Source organism: Leptonychotes weddellii, chromosome 1 (assembly GCF_054177405.1).
Source record: "Leptonychotes weddellii isolate Sample4059 chromosome 1, ASM5417740v2, whole genome shotgun sequence".
In the NCBI taxonomy this organism is placed as follows: Eukaryota; Metazoa; Chordata; class Mammalia; order Carnivora; family Phocidae; genus Leptonychotes; species Leptonychotes weddellii.
Window position 1 is genome coordinate 41,671,116 of NC_138369.1, and position 11,287 is coordinate 41,682,402.

Genomic DNA, 11,287 nt, shown 5'->3' on the forward strand with positions numbered 1-11,287 from the left:
TGCAGCCATCAAAAGGAATGAGATCTTGCCATTTGCAACGATATGGATGGAACTGGAGGTTATTATGCTGAGCGAAATAAGTCAAACAGAGAAAGACATGTATCATATGACCTCACTGATATGAGGAATTCTTAATTGCAGGAAACAAACTGAGGGTTGCTGGAGTGGAGGTGGGGTGGGAGGGATGGGGTGGCTGGGTGATAGACGCTGGGGAGGGTATGTGCTCTAGTAAGTGCTGTGAATTGTGCAAGACTGTTGAATCTCAGATCTGTACCTCTGAAACAAATAATGCAATATATGTTAAGAAAAAAAAAAAGGAGAAGAAGAAGATAGCAGGAGGGGAAGTTTGAAGGGGGGCAAATCGGAGGGGTAGACGAACCATGAGAGACGATGGACTCTGAAAAACAAAGGATGGTTCTAGAGGGGAGGGGTGTGAGAGGATGGGTTAGCCTGGTGATGGGCATTGAGGAGGGCATGTTCTGCATGGAGCATTGGGTGTTATTCACAAACAATGAATCATGGAATACTACATCTAAAACTAATGATGTAATGTATGGGGATTAACATAACAATAAAAAAATTTTAAAAAATTAATAAATTGTAATTCATCAAAAAAAAAATAATAATAATAGAACTCCAGTCTTATGACTTCCTTCTAGACTTAATTAGTCATGTAATTTGAGAACTCTCAGTCCATCACAAATTATGCTGTGTTCTCAGGGTTGGCAAATATAAATCAGGATCCAGGGACAGATGTTTGTGATTAAGAGGAATAAAAAGTCAAATGATCTGTGTATAGTAGCCAGGACCCCAAACAATTAGAGGGTGACTGGCTGAGTCCACTTCAGCCCAACAGTCTGTGTTGATTTCCGTAGCTCAGGAGGGAGAGTGTTGTGATGGCAGCTAGGGGACAGTGTGGCAGTATGGAGGGAGATCTCTTAGATATTCAAAAAGGATAAGACCAGATAAAATAAAAGAAGCCGAGCTTCCAAGTCTGGATGAGTCACCTTGTACAGAGCACATGGCTTCATGCGGGGTTGGTCTTTGCTAGGTTCTGAGGAGTCCATGGATATGGGGTTTGGTTAGGACTAGAAGAGCGAGTGGAGGTATGAGTGTTAGCACTCGTCACCTTTTTGGGACTGAGCAGCTGCACCCTCTGAGGGACTGTGGGTGTACCCTGTCGCAGGAAGGGGAGGGTTATTTGTTGAAAGACGATTCTTCTTTGACCTGAGAGACGTGCAGTGCCTGAGACTCCAGAGTCCTGGACTACGGAAATGGCTGCAGAAGAAAATGGAAGCAGAAGAGCCTTGTTAGGGTTTATTGCTTCTTAATTAAGAAAGAAGATGTTTCAGATACTTTAGCCAGTAACTTAGAAAGAATCCCATTGGAATAAAATGTAGTCAGATTAAGGGTGGGGAAAGCATGAAGGGCACAGAAGGAAATACACATAGAGAATGCTGTTTCAAAGCCGATAAAGAGTTGCATAAGGAAGGTGCCACCTGTAAGAAACAACCTGAATGTCACGTGTCCTCTTAGAACTCATTTAAGAGGAGATATCAGGGGCTCCTGGGTGGCTCAGTTGGTTGTCTGCCTTTGGTTCAGGTCATGATCTCAGGGGTCCTGGGATCAAGTCCCATGTGGGGCTTCCTGCTCAGCGGGGAGTCTGCTTCTCCTCTCCCTCTGCCTTTCCCCCCACTCGTGCTCTCTCTTGCTCTCTCTCAAATAAATAAATATCTTTTTTTATAAAAGGAGCTATAGGTTCATAACAATGATCTGGCCTCCCATGAGCCTGTAGACACGTGAAAGTGAGGAAACGTCAAGGATGTGGGGACATTCCAGAAACTAGTCTCAGAACCACCTTCTCAGCTCCCTTGTCTTGAAAACACTCATGGGTTGTTTTGGCCCAGGCAAAACCCACATGTGGCTTAAGCTTGCATCAATATTCTTTGCTAACATTTTATTGAGCATGTACTATGTAGGGTTTCTAAAGTTAGGACTTTGTAGGGGAGGAAAAAGAATTTTTCCTCTATCCTTCTGAGCTCTTAGCTGAGACTTCTATAATAAAAGATGTATTACCAAGAAAAACACACAGAGATGTTGTTAACATGCATCCTTCATGTGTATATGGGAGATCCAGGAAAAGTGAGTGACTCTCCAAGGGGTGGCTTTAGAATTTAGGATTAAATACCATCTTAATAGGGAAAAGGAAGGTTGGGAGGGAAGGGGGAGGAGGGTGTAGGCCTCTCAGGGGAGAGTAAATGATTTTTAGGAAAGAATGAATGAGCCCTTAGAAGAATAGATGGAAGTTTGATAATTTGTTACAAAGTTTATTTGGGTGTGGTTGTGCCCATTTCTAGTCTCCTTTGCTATGATGAGTCGACCTTCTCTGGTTGATAAAAATCCCTGGAGGGAGAATTTATGGCAATTGATTTCCTTTTGGAGGATTTGTCTTTTTAGGTAGATAAGAGGAGTTCAGAGAATGCCTTTTTCCACATATGTTGTTTGTATGTATGTAGTGCCTAGAGCTCAAAATAATCAGTATACCAAAGTGGCAGATTTGGGGGTGGTATGTTCTGAATTCCTACATTCATATATTGAGGTGAAATGTTCTGCTCCCTTCAGTGTGCATCAGTTTGCTTATTCTTCACAACAAATATAGTATTTTTATTACTCCCATTTTACAGATGAGGAGACAGAGAGGTGAATTAAATTATCCAAGGTCAGGGATCCAGAGAAGGACAGAACCAGGACATGAATCCACGTCTATCAAACTTCAGACCAACTGTTTGTATAACCCATGCTTTGTGGGTATAGCCACAGAGGTTAGTGTACTATGATTGTATAATAAATATCCCTGGAAAGGGCAGATAAAGAAGAGGCCGATAGCTGAGTTGTGGCCATTGGTTTGGAATGAGGTTGAGAAGAAAAGGGGAGCGTAAGAAGCGTACTACAGCATTATGACATTACAATGTAACTTCCAGGGCTAATTTTATTTATGGGAGTGAATTTACTTTACTTGCTTTGTGGGGTGAGAATGTACCTCATGTTGCTTGACCACCACCCGAATGATAATTTTGAAAATGGGAAGAGCTCTGGAGGTTATAATCTTCAGAATAGCATCCAGATAACCAAGCTCAGAGATGATTATGGAATCTCTAACTTGTACATCTAATTCATTAAAAATATCATCTGGGAAAGGGGAGAACGTGGAGTATAATCTAATTAGAGTTCAATGAAGAGCTAATTGATCTATAAAATAGACATTTTATTTGGTTGACTTTTTTTCTTTAAAATCTTATATACTTCAATTCCACTGAACGACTAGAAAGGGTTCCCTATTTAATACAGAAATTACATTAAACTCCAATTTCTTTGTTATTGCCCCACAATTTTGCGGTTTAAATCACTGTTCTTCTAAAGATTTAGGAACATCTTTATTGCTTTTTAGCATGTTGTAGAGCAGTTACAAACTCAGTCGCAAGTTTTGAATAAGATTCAGACGAATCATGAACTGTCCTGTGTTTCAAATTGCTCCATCCACAAATGGTCTGGACAAAATGTTTCCCGAAATTTATGAAATGAAGAGGGTGTGGCAGAGTGAGTGATCCATGGATGAGTGGTGCGTCTCGAGCCTCAGATGTCTCCATCCATGAAACAGTCTCACCATTATAACCCCTGAATTACCTGTAATACAGATGGCATGGTGGTGTGGGTAATCAATAGAGGCATGTCTTAGGTGCTGAAATGTTTATTAATGTTTCTATCGATGCTTCACTAAGTACCAAAGAATACCTTTGGCCTTGGGTTAAATACCTAGAAATATTGAAACAGCTGTAGGAGTTTTTCCTAAAGCAGAAAGAAAACAGCAGTGTTTTACTTGCAGTTTACTAGCTGACTCAATTGACGGGATGTTAATGGGCTTTCCATTACCTTCATTTAGAATAAAGTTATCCTTATCGGGTGGGAAGAAATATATTCTATACAATACTAAGTTATGAGGGAGTCTGGATACCATACTGTATGGGTTTTAGAACCTGGCTTTGCCACTTAATAGCAGTGCATCTTTGGGCAAATTATTTAACCTGCTCTTGGGTCATGTTTCCCCATCTTAAAAATAGGAATAATGAAACTATGTCCTAGGCTTGTTTTAAGGAATAAGTAAGTTCATGTATGGAAAGAGTTTAGAATAGTGCCTGGCACAGAGAAAGTGCTAGATAAGCATTGCTATTACTTTTCTCACCTTCGTTGGAACTGAGGTGCCTTTCTGCAGAGACATGCAATATTTTCCCACACTTCTTGAAGAACTGAAAAGAACTTTAAACATACCATGTCTGACTGAATGAAGGAACCAACAAGCATGTGATATATTTAATATTGTGCTAAATGTCTTTAAGAACAGGGAAAATATATTTGGTACAAATATTTTAATTTCCTCAAGAAATAGAACCTGTTACTGCAGCAACAGCTGTACATCTAACGACAATGAGTTCATAAAATAAAAGGGAGAGTAGTCATAGAAACCACAAAGGGGAAATTATACTCTATGCAGATTTCCAAGTCTCTAGTTATTAAATAAGAAACTGAGATCTCATAAGCATGGAAATGTATTCTAAATATAAAGTACTCAAGCTCTGCTCTACTAATTTAACCGAAGTCCAATTGCTTTCCATATTAAACAGATAGCCACCATTTTATTTTCACCTTGCCACTTTTTTCTTCTGCTGATGAATTATAATAAATAGTATAATTTCAGTCAATAAAAAAAGACATTTAAACTAAGCAAAGTTTTCTTTTCCTATACACAAACTCCTCTGTTGACTACAGATGGGTTTATCCACTGCAGGTCCACTGTAGCACCATCCTCAATTAGGACCCAGGCTGTCACTGCCTAGTGCCCCCATGACATGTTTGAGGTTGTATTACTTTTTTTTTAAACCTTAAACTCTTATGGATCATCTTTAGTAAAGATCTTTGCTTGACTGACTTCCACTCGACAATCACCCAGGAAGGAAGACTCCAAGGTATTCATGAGCACATAGTCTTACAGACTGGTCTTAAGAATCTCTACCCCCCAAATCCTTGCTACTCTGTAAACTATTGATAGACTTGCTCAATTCTCCTTTCCCTTGCTTTTGGCACTAAACTCAAGCAGATCTTATCAACAGGTGAGAGAAAACAAAAGCAAAGCTCATTGACTTAGCTGCTGCTCAAGAAATCCTTCACTTCGAGGGTCCAAAGGGAAAAGCTTTATAGAGCCAAGAGCTAGGAAAATACTCACCTGGTTACAAGACCCAGGGTACTCTCCCCAAAAGGCTACCTACCTATATTATTAACTGCTATTAATGATGGCGAGTTGGCTAACTTTTATTTATGCCTGGAACCTGCCATCCAGTGATAAGTTTGTTACAGGCATTATTCTAGGTATTTCTCTCATCGGTAAAAAGACACTGATTCAATTGTTATTTTTATTTTGCTGGTAAAAAGGCTGAAGCTTAGAGAATTTTAGTAACTAGCTCATTGTAGACAGGTCAGAGGTGATTAATAAAGGCTCAATCCGCCCTTTCTGATACCAACCCCCATGTTCTTAACCTTTCTGCCAGTGGTTCTTGAAATGCTGCCAGAAGGCAGCAACAGCAGGTCTTAGGAATTAGAAATGCAAATTCTCAGGCTTCATTCCAGACCTACTGAGAGTTAGAAACCCTGGGGGCTGGGCCCACCCATTTATGGCTCCAGTGTGCTCCCAGTGATTCCGATGCATGTCCCAGTTTGAGGACCACTGCTTTGTGCTATACTCTCCCATGTTAAAAAAGAAAAAAAAAAAGGAAGTCTTAGTTCAGTGTCAGAAAATGACCTCATAGACCCAGCTAAGCTTGCTGGTTTTTTTTTTTAATATGCCTGCAATTGTGGAATTTGTGTGGTTCCTTTGAAGAAAGAATAAGTTGTCAAGAAAAACTTAGGAAAAACACACAAACCTTCCAAATTTTCCAAGTTACCATCACCCTGTAGCATGATACTTCTGATCCTAACTATGTAGGAAGGCAGATGACGTGGAGAAAATTGGCTTTGTCTTAAATGAGAAAGGGTTTTTTATGTTTTGTGACAGGTATTTTATGGATCAAGAAATTACATTTATGTCTTTATTTCTCTAATGAAGTGCACTGAAGTAAAAAGTAACCTTCTTTATCCTGAACATTTGTGACAGCTTATTCCCTTTCAAGGGATTAGAGCAAGGCATATGCTAATCAATCTATAGTGGCATCATTTTGCTTGCAAAGATGACAATATAGCAAATGCATGTTACATGTATAATATTGGATGTGCCATGATAGGAGAAACTAAAAGACATAATTTCCACCAAGAAATGTCAATCAATACAAAGTTGAAATTCAGTTTAGTCCCCTAAAGTGTCATACTTGAATGTTCTGGCAGCACAACTGAGAAAAAAGTCTTTGAGAATTCCTAGATAAACTAGAATCTGTTCCACTGACTGTGGATTTGATTTGTTGTTGCTAATCTGTCTTTCATGACTAAGTGTCTCTTGTGAATATGTAAACTGATTATTTCCTATTTTATTCAATGTTTTGGAATGTTTATGAGAAGGAAAGCATATCTGGCTTCTCTGGTCCTATCCATGTCATTTTTAAAACAATGATTTTGCCAAGGCCAGGAATGCCAGTCTTGCTCATCCACTGTATCCTCTGTACTAGGCACATAGCAACAGCTTAATAAATATCTATTGGAGGGGTGCCTGGGTGGCTCAGTCGGTTAAAGCGTCGGCCTTCAGCTCAGAGCATGATCCCAGAGTCCTGGGATCGAGCCCCATGTTGGGCTCCCTGCTCACCGGGGAGCCTGCTTCTCCCTCTCTTCCCCACCACCTGTGCTCTCTCTCGCTATCTCTGTCTCTCTCTCTCAAATAAATAGATAAGATCTTTAAAAAAAAAAATCTATTGGAGGGGTGGACGATGCTGCTTCCAGTGAAGTTATTCCCCAGCCCACTGCCCTTGTGTTGTTTTCACGAAGCCAGTATATCCTTTCTATGGCCATATTCCAAGATCGCCAGTTTATAAAACATACTTACTTGAAGTTCAAGTTTAGTGAATCCTCTTATTTTAGCATTGGAAAGAAGCTCAGAAATGTTCCAGTTCCAGCCTCTCTACAACATGGCTGAACGCTGATGACTCAACACTTCTAACAGAAACCTCACTGCTCTGTAGTGGGATATGTTTCATAACTCGATCTTCTTTTCTTCCTCCCTAAAATCTTAACCTAATTGCTTAGTTCTGTTGTTTGAGGTCTCAAGTAAGACCCTGGTCCCTTGCTACTGAAAAGATTGTTCTGAGACCAGCAGGATAGGATATTAGACATGCTTTCAGGCACGTGTCAAATCGCCGACACTGAATCGTCACTTTAAAAATCTTCAAATTCATAAAATATTCTCTATAATCTCTAACCTACTTTTAATTCTATCCGGAGTATTTTTCATCTTAGACATTATAGTTTTCATCTCTAGACTATCTATTTGGATTTTTTTCCATCTTCCAAGTCTCCACTTAACATGTAATGTGTTCTTCTAGCTACTTGAACGTGTAGAATACATTTATAATACTTGTTTTAATGTACTTTATTAATTTTATCATTTGTGTCATTCCTGTGTTTATTTCAATGGACTGGTTTTTCTCCTCACTACAGGTCATATTTTCCTTCTTTTTGCACACCTGATAATTTTTGTCCCATTTGTTTTTGTTTTGTTGCCTTCGCTTTTGTTGTCAGATTCAAAAAACCATCGCCAAGTTTGATGTCAAGGAGCTTACCCCCTTTGTTTTCTCCTAGGATTTTTGTGATTTCAGTCTAATGTTCAAGGCTTTAATCCATTTTGAGTGGATTTTTATGTATGATATATGATAGTGGTCCAGTTTCATTCTTTTGCATGTGACCATCCAGTTTTCCCAACATTATTTATTGAAGAGTCTGTTCTGTCCTTTCTCCATTGTAAATTCTTGGCTTCTTTGTTGTAAGGTAATTGGGTGTATATATGTGGGGTTTTTTTTCTGGCCTCTCTACTCTGTTCTATTGATCTTTATGTCTGGTTTTATGTCAATATCATACTGTTTTGATTATGTAGCTTTAGAAGAGAGTTTCAAATTAAGAAGTGTCATGCCTCCCACTGTATTCTTCTTTCTCAAGGTTGCTTTCGCTATTCAGGGTCTTTTTTGGTTCCATACAAATTTTAGGATTGTTGTTCTATTTGTCTGAAAAATACCATTGGATTTTTGATAGGAATTGCATCTATAGATTGCTTTGGATAGTGTGGACATTTTAGCAATACTAATTCTTCCAATCCTTGAGCATGGAATATCTTTCCAATTTATTTGCATCTTCCTCAATTTCTTTCATAAATGTCTTACAGTTTTCAGTGTATAGGCCTTTTTCCTCCTTAGTTAAATGTATTCCTAGGTATTTTATTCATTCATTCATTTATTCATTTTTGGATGCAGTTAAAAATGGGGTTGTTCTCTCAATTTATTTTTCTAATAGTTTATTATTAATGTATAGAAACACAACTAATTTTTATATATTGATTATGTAACTTACAGCTTTATTGAATTAATTTATTAGTTTTATTAAATTAGGGGGAGAGTCTTTAAGGTTTTCTGTTTATAATATAATGTCATCTGCAAATAGAGACAGTTTTACTTCTTCCTTCCCAATTTGCATGCTTTTTTTTTTTTTTTTTTTTTCTAGTTCTGGCTAGGAATTCCAGTACAATGTTGAATAAAAGTGGCAAGAGTGGGCATCCTTGTCTTGTCTTGATCTTAGCTTTCAGCTTTACACCATTGAGTTTGATGTTAACTGTGGGTTTGTCATACATGACCTTTACCTGGTAATTTTTGATTGGTTGTCAAAAATTGTGAATTTATTTGCTGAGTACTGGATCTTTTTGTATTTTTACAAGCATTCTTGCGCTTTGTTCTAGGGTGTATTTCAGTTACTTGAAGCCAGTTTGATATTTTCTCATTTTTCTTTTAAGCTTTGACATATGGAACCAGATTGGTGTTAAGTAAAGAGCTAATTTTTGCTTCACTGCTGAGGAAAACACTCTTCTGAGTACTCTATCCGATGCCCATGAGTTGTGAGGCTTTTTCCAATCTGGACAGAGGGAACAGAAACTAGTTTTAGCTTTGTGAGACCTGCTATTATTCTCTCAAATACTTTCAAGTGGTTCTTCTTTTGGCTTCAGAAAATGACCTCATATTAATGAAATGAGTAGTCCTAGTTATGTACTGCAGTTGGGGAGTGTTCTAAAGATCTTCAGAGTTCTCTCTCTGGGTTGCCTCTTTTCTCTATGATACTCTGTCCTGGGAACTCTAAGAGTCTTTGTACCCCTGGGCTCCCAGTTCTGTCTCTTCACTTCAAGTCCCCTCGGCTCTGTCTGCATTTCCCCTCTATGTCACAGCTTGGAAACTCTTTCCATCCAGTAAGCTGGGGCAATCGTTAGACTCAACCTCATTCATTTCCTATCTTTCCAAGTTCATTGTCCTTCATTACCAGATGTCCAAATTCTTGAAAAAAATAGTCCATGTGAAAAATACTCCAAGACAAATACAAAAACAAACAAACAAAAAACAAAGATCACCTCTCATCTCACTGGCAGGAGACAACTACAATTAACATTTTCATTAAATCCACATTTTTGTGCATTAAAAACACAAATATTTCTGATGTCATTTAGGTTTTTGGTAAAGATTCAAGATATCTCTTGGTATCTAATTGCCTCCTGGCGGTAAGATGGACCTTATCTGATAACGATCACCCCGCACTCCCAAAGATCCTGATTCTTTTCATCTTTTCACTGAACTTGCATTGATATTTATTTTACCCAGCCCAATTTGCAGGTCATTTTTAAAAATTATCATTATTATTATTATTACTTCTTGTAAAAAATTTTTGTGGTGGAGTCAGTGGAAGCATTTCATTTCCATCCTGTTGGTATTTATTGTTGAAGCATCATCACAAAGTCTTGTTTTTCTTTTTCTTTCTTGTTTTTTTGTTTTTTTTTTAAAGATTTTATTCATTCATTTGAGACACAGAAATACGGAGACAGGGAGAGAGCATGAGCAGGGAGAGAGGCAGAGGGAGAGGGAGAAGCAGGTTCCCCACCGAGCCAGGAGCCCGATGTGGGGCTCGATCCCAGGACCCCGGAATCATGACCCGAACCGAAGGCAGACGCTTAACCGACTGAGCCACTCAGGTGCCCCTTTCTTTCTTGCTTTTAATATAGGAACTCGACTGCATTCAAAGATGACGTTTTCTAAAAGCTATTCTCAGGCGGGAATGTGACTGCTGAAGCTGTGTGTTAGTGTGAGGAAAGGTGGTATGCTTTTGATGTGTAGCCTGCCCTTGTTCATAACTGTGAAGTGCTATAAGGTTGAATTGCACAAGTTGTTGTGTTAGGTCTATTGACATCACCTGTAATAAACTGTAGAAAATCTTCATGAGGTAGCATCAAAGCACATCCAGTCCAATCAGATGTTTGGCAGTCAGCTTTCCATGCAAAGCTCCTTCCATCTCATCCAACTTTGGACCTATTTCTGAATCTTCTACCTTTGCCTGGACAATAAGCAAAGAGAGAATTCAAGAAGCATCACATTTCAAGGTCCCACCTTGCATGAAAGAGAGGCTGTGACTTCTGTCTTTAGCACTAGGAGGGGAAAAGAGGAATCAGTGAGCAACTAGCCAGATTTCAGCCACAGGAGAGGGCCTTTTTAAATTGTTCTCACTGATTTGCACATGTCCTAGCACACTGCTAAAAGTTTATAACATGTTTATATTCTTTGGTTATAATTGGTTGACTCCATCTTTTGTTCATCTCTCCACTCCATCCTGACACCACACACAGAAGTCAGCAGTATTTCTGATGCAGGTGGGCACAGACCTCATAGACTTCCCCTTCAACTGTCTGTCACTATCCTCTCCCAGTTGGTTGGCTGGACAAAGCAGTGTGTTACCCTCCTATCCAGATTATTTCTTAGGCTAATGTGAGCCAGGAATGCTGATTTTCAACTCATGCTATGGAAATGTCATAACATAACATACCAATATAACATAACATAACAACATAACATAACATAACAACATAACATAACATAACAACATAACATAACGTGGTAACATCACACACACACACACACACACTGCATTTGTGCATATTGCTGCTAGCAGGGTGACCATGCTTTGCTCATGGTTTTGATCATTTTATTCATAATTTTGTTATAAACTTGCTTCTTGA

At 38.8% G+C, this 11,287-nt stretch overlaps 1 protein-coding gene and 1 long non-coding RNA gene across 2 annotated transcripts in view; one reads left to right on the plus strand and one right to left on the minus strand.

Annotated features, from left to right (window-relative positions):
* Window positions 1-11,287, plus strand: part of GRM7 (glutamate metabotropic receptor 7) — a 755,739-nt gene that overhangs the window by 145,474 nt on the left and 598,978 nt on the right. The window lies entirely within an intron of this gene.
* Window positions 3,236-11,287, minus strand: part of LOC145721738 (uncharacterized) — an 11,961-nt gene continuing 3,909 nt past the window's right edge. The window contains exons 2-3 of the long non-coding RNA XR_014145598.1: window positions 10,468-10,608; window positions 3,236-3,684 (exon numbers count right to left, since the gene is read on the minus strand). This is a non-coding gene — a long non-coding RNA (uncharacterized LOC145721738). The remainder of the gene's footprint in view (window positions 3,685-10,467; window positions 10,609-11,287) is intronic.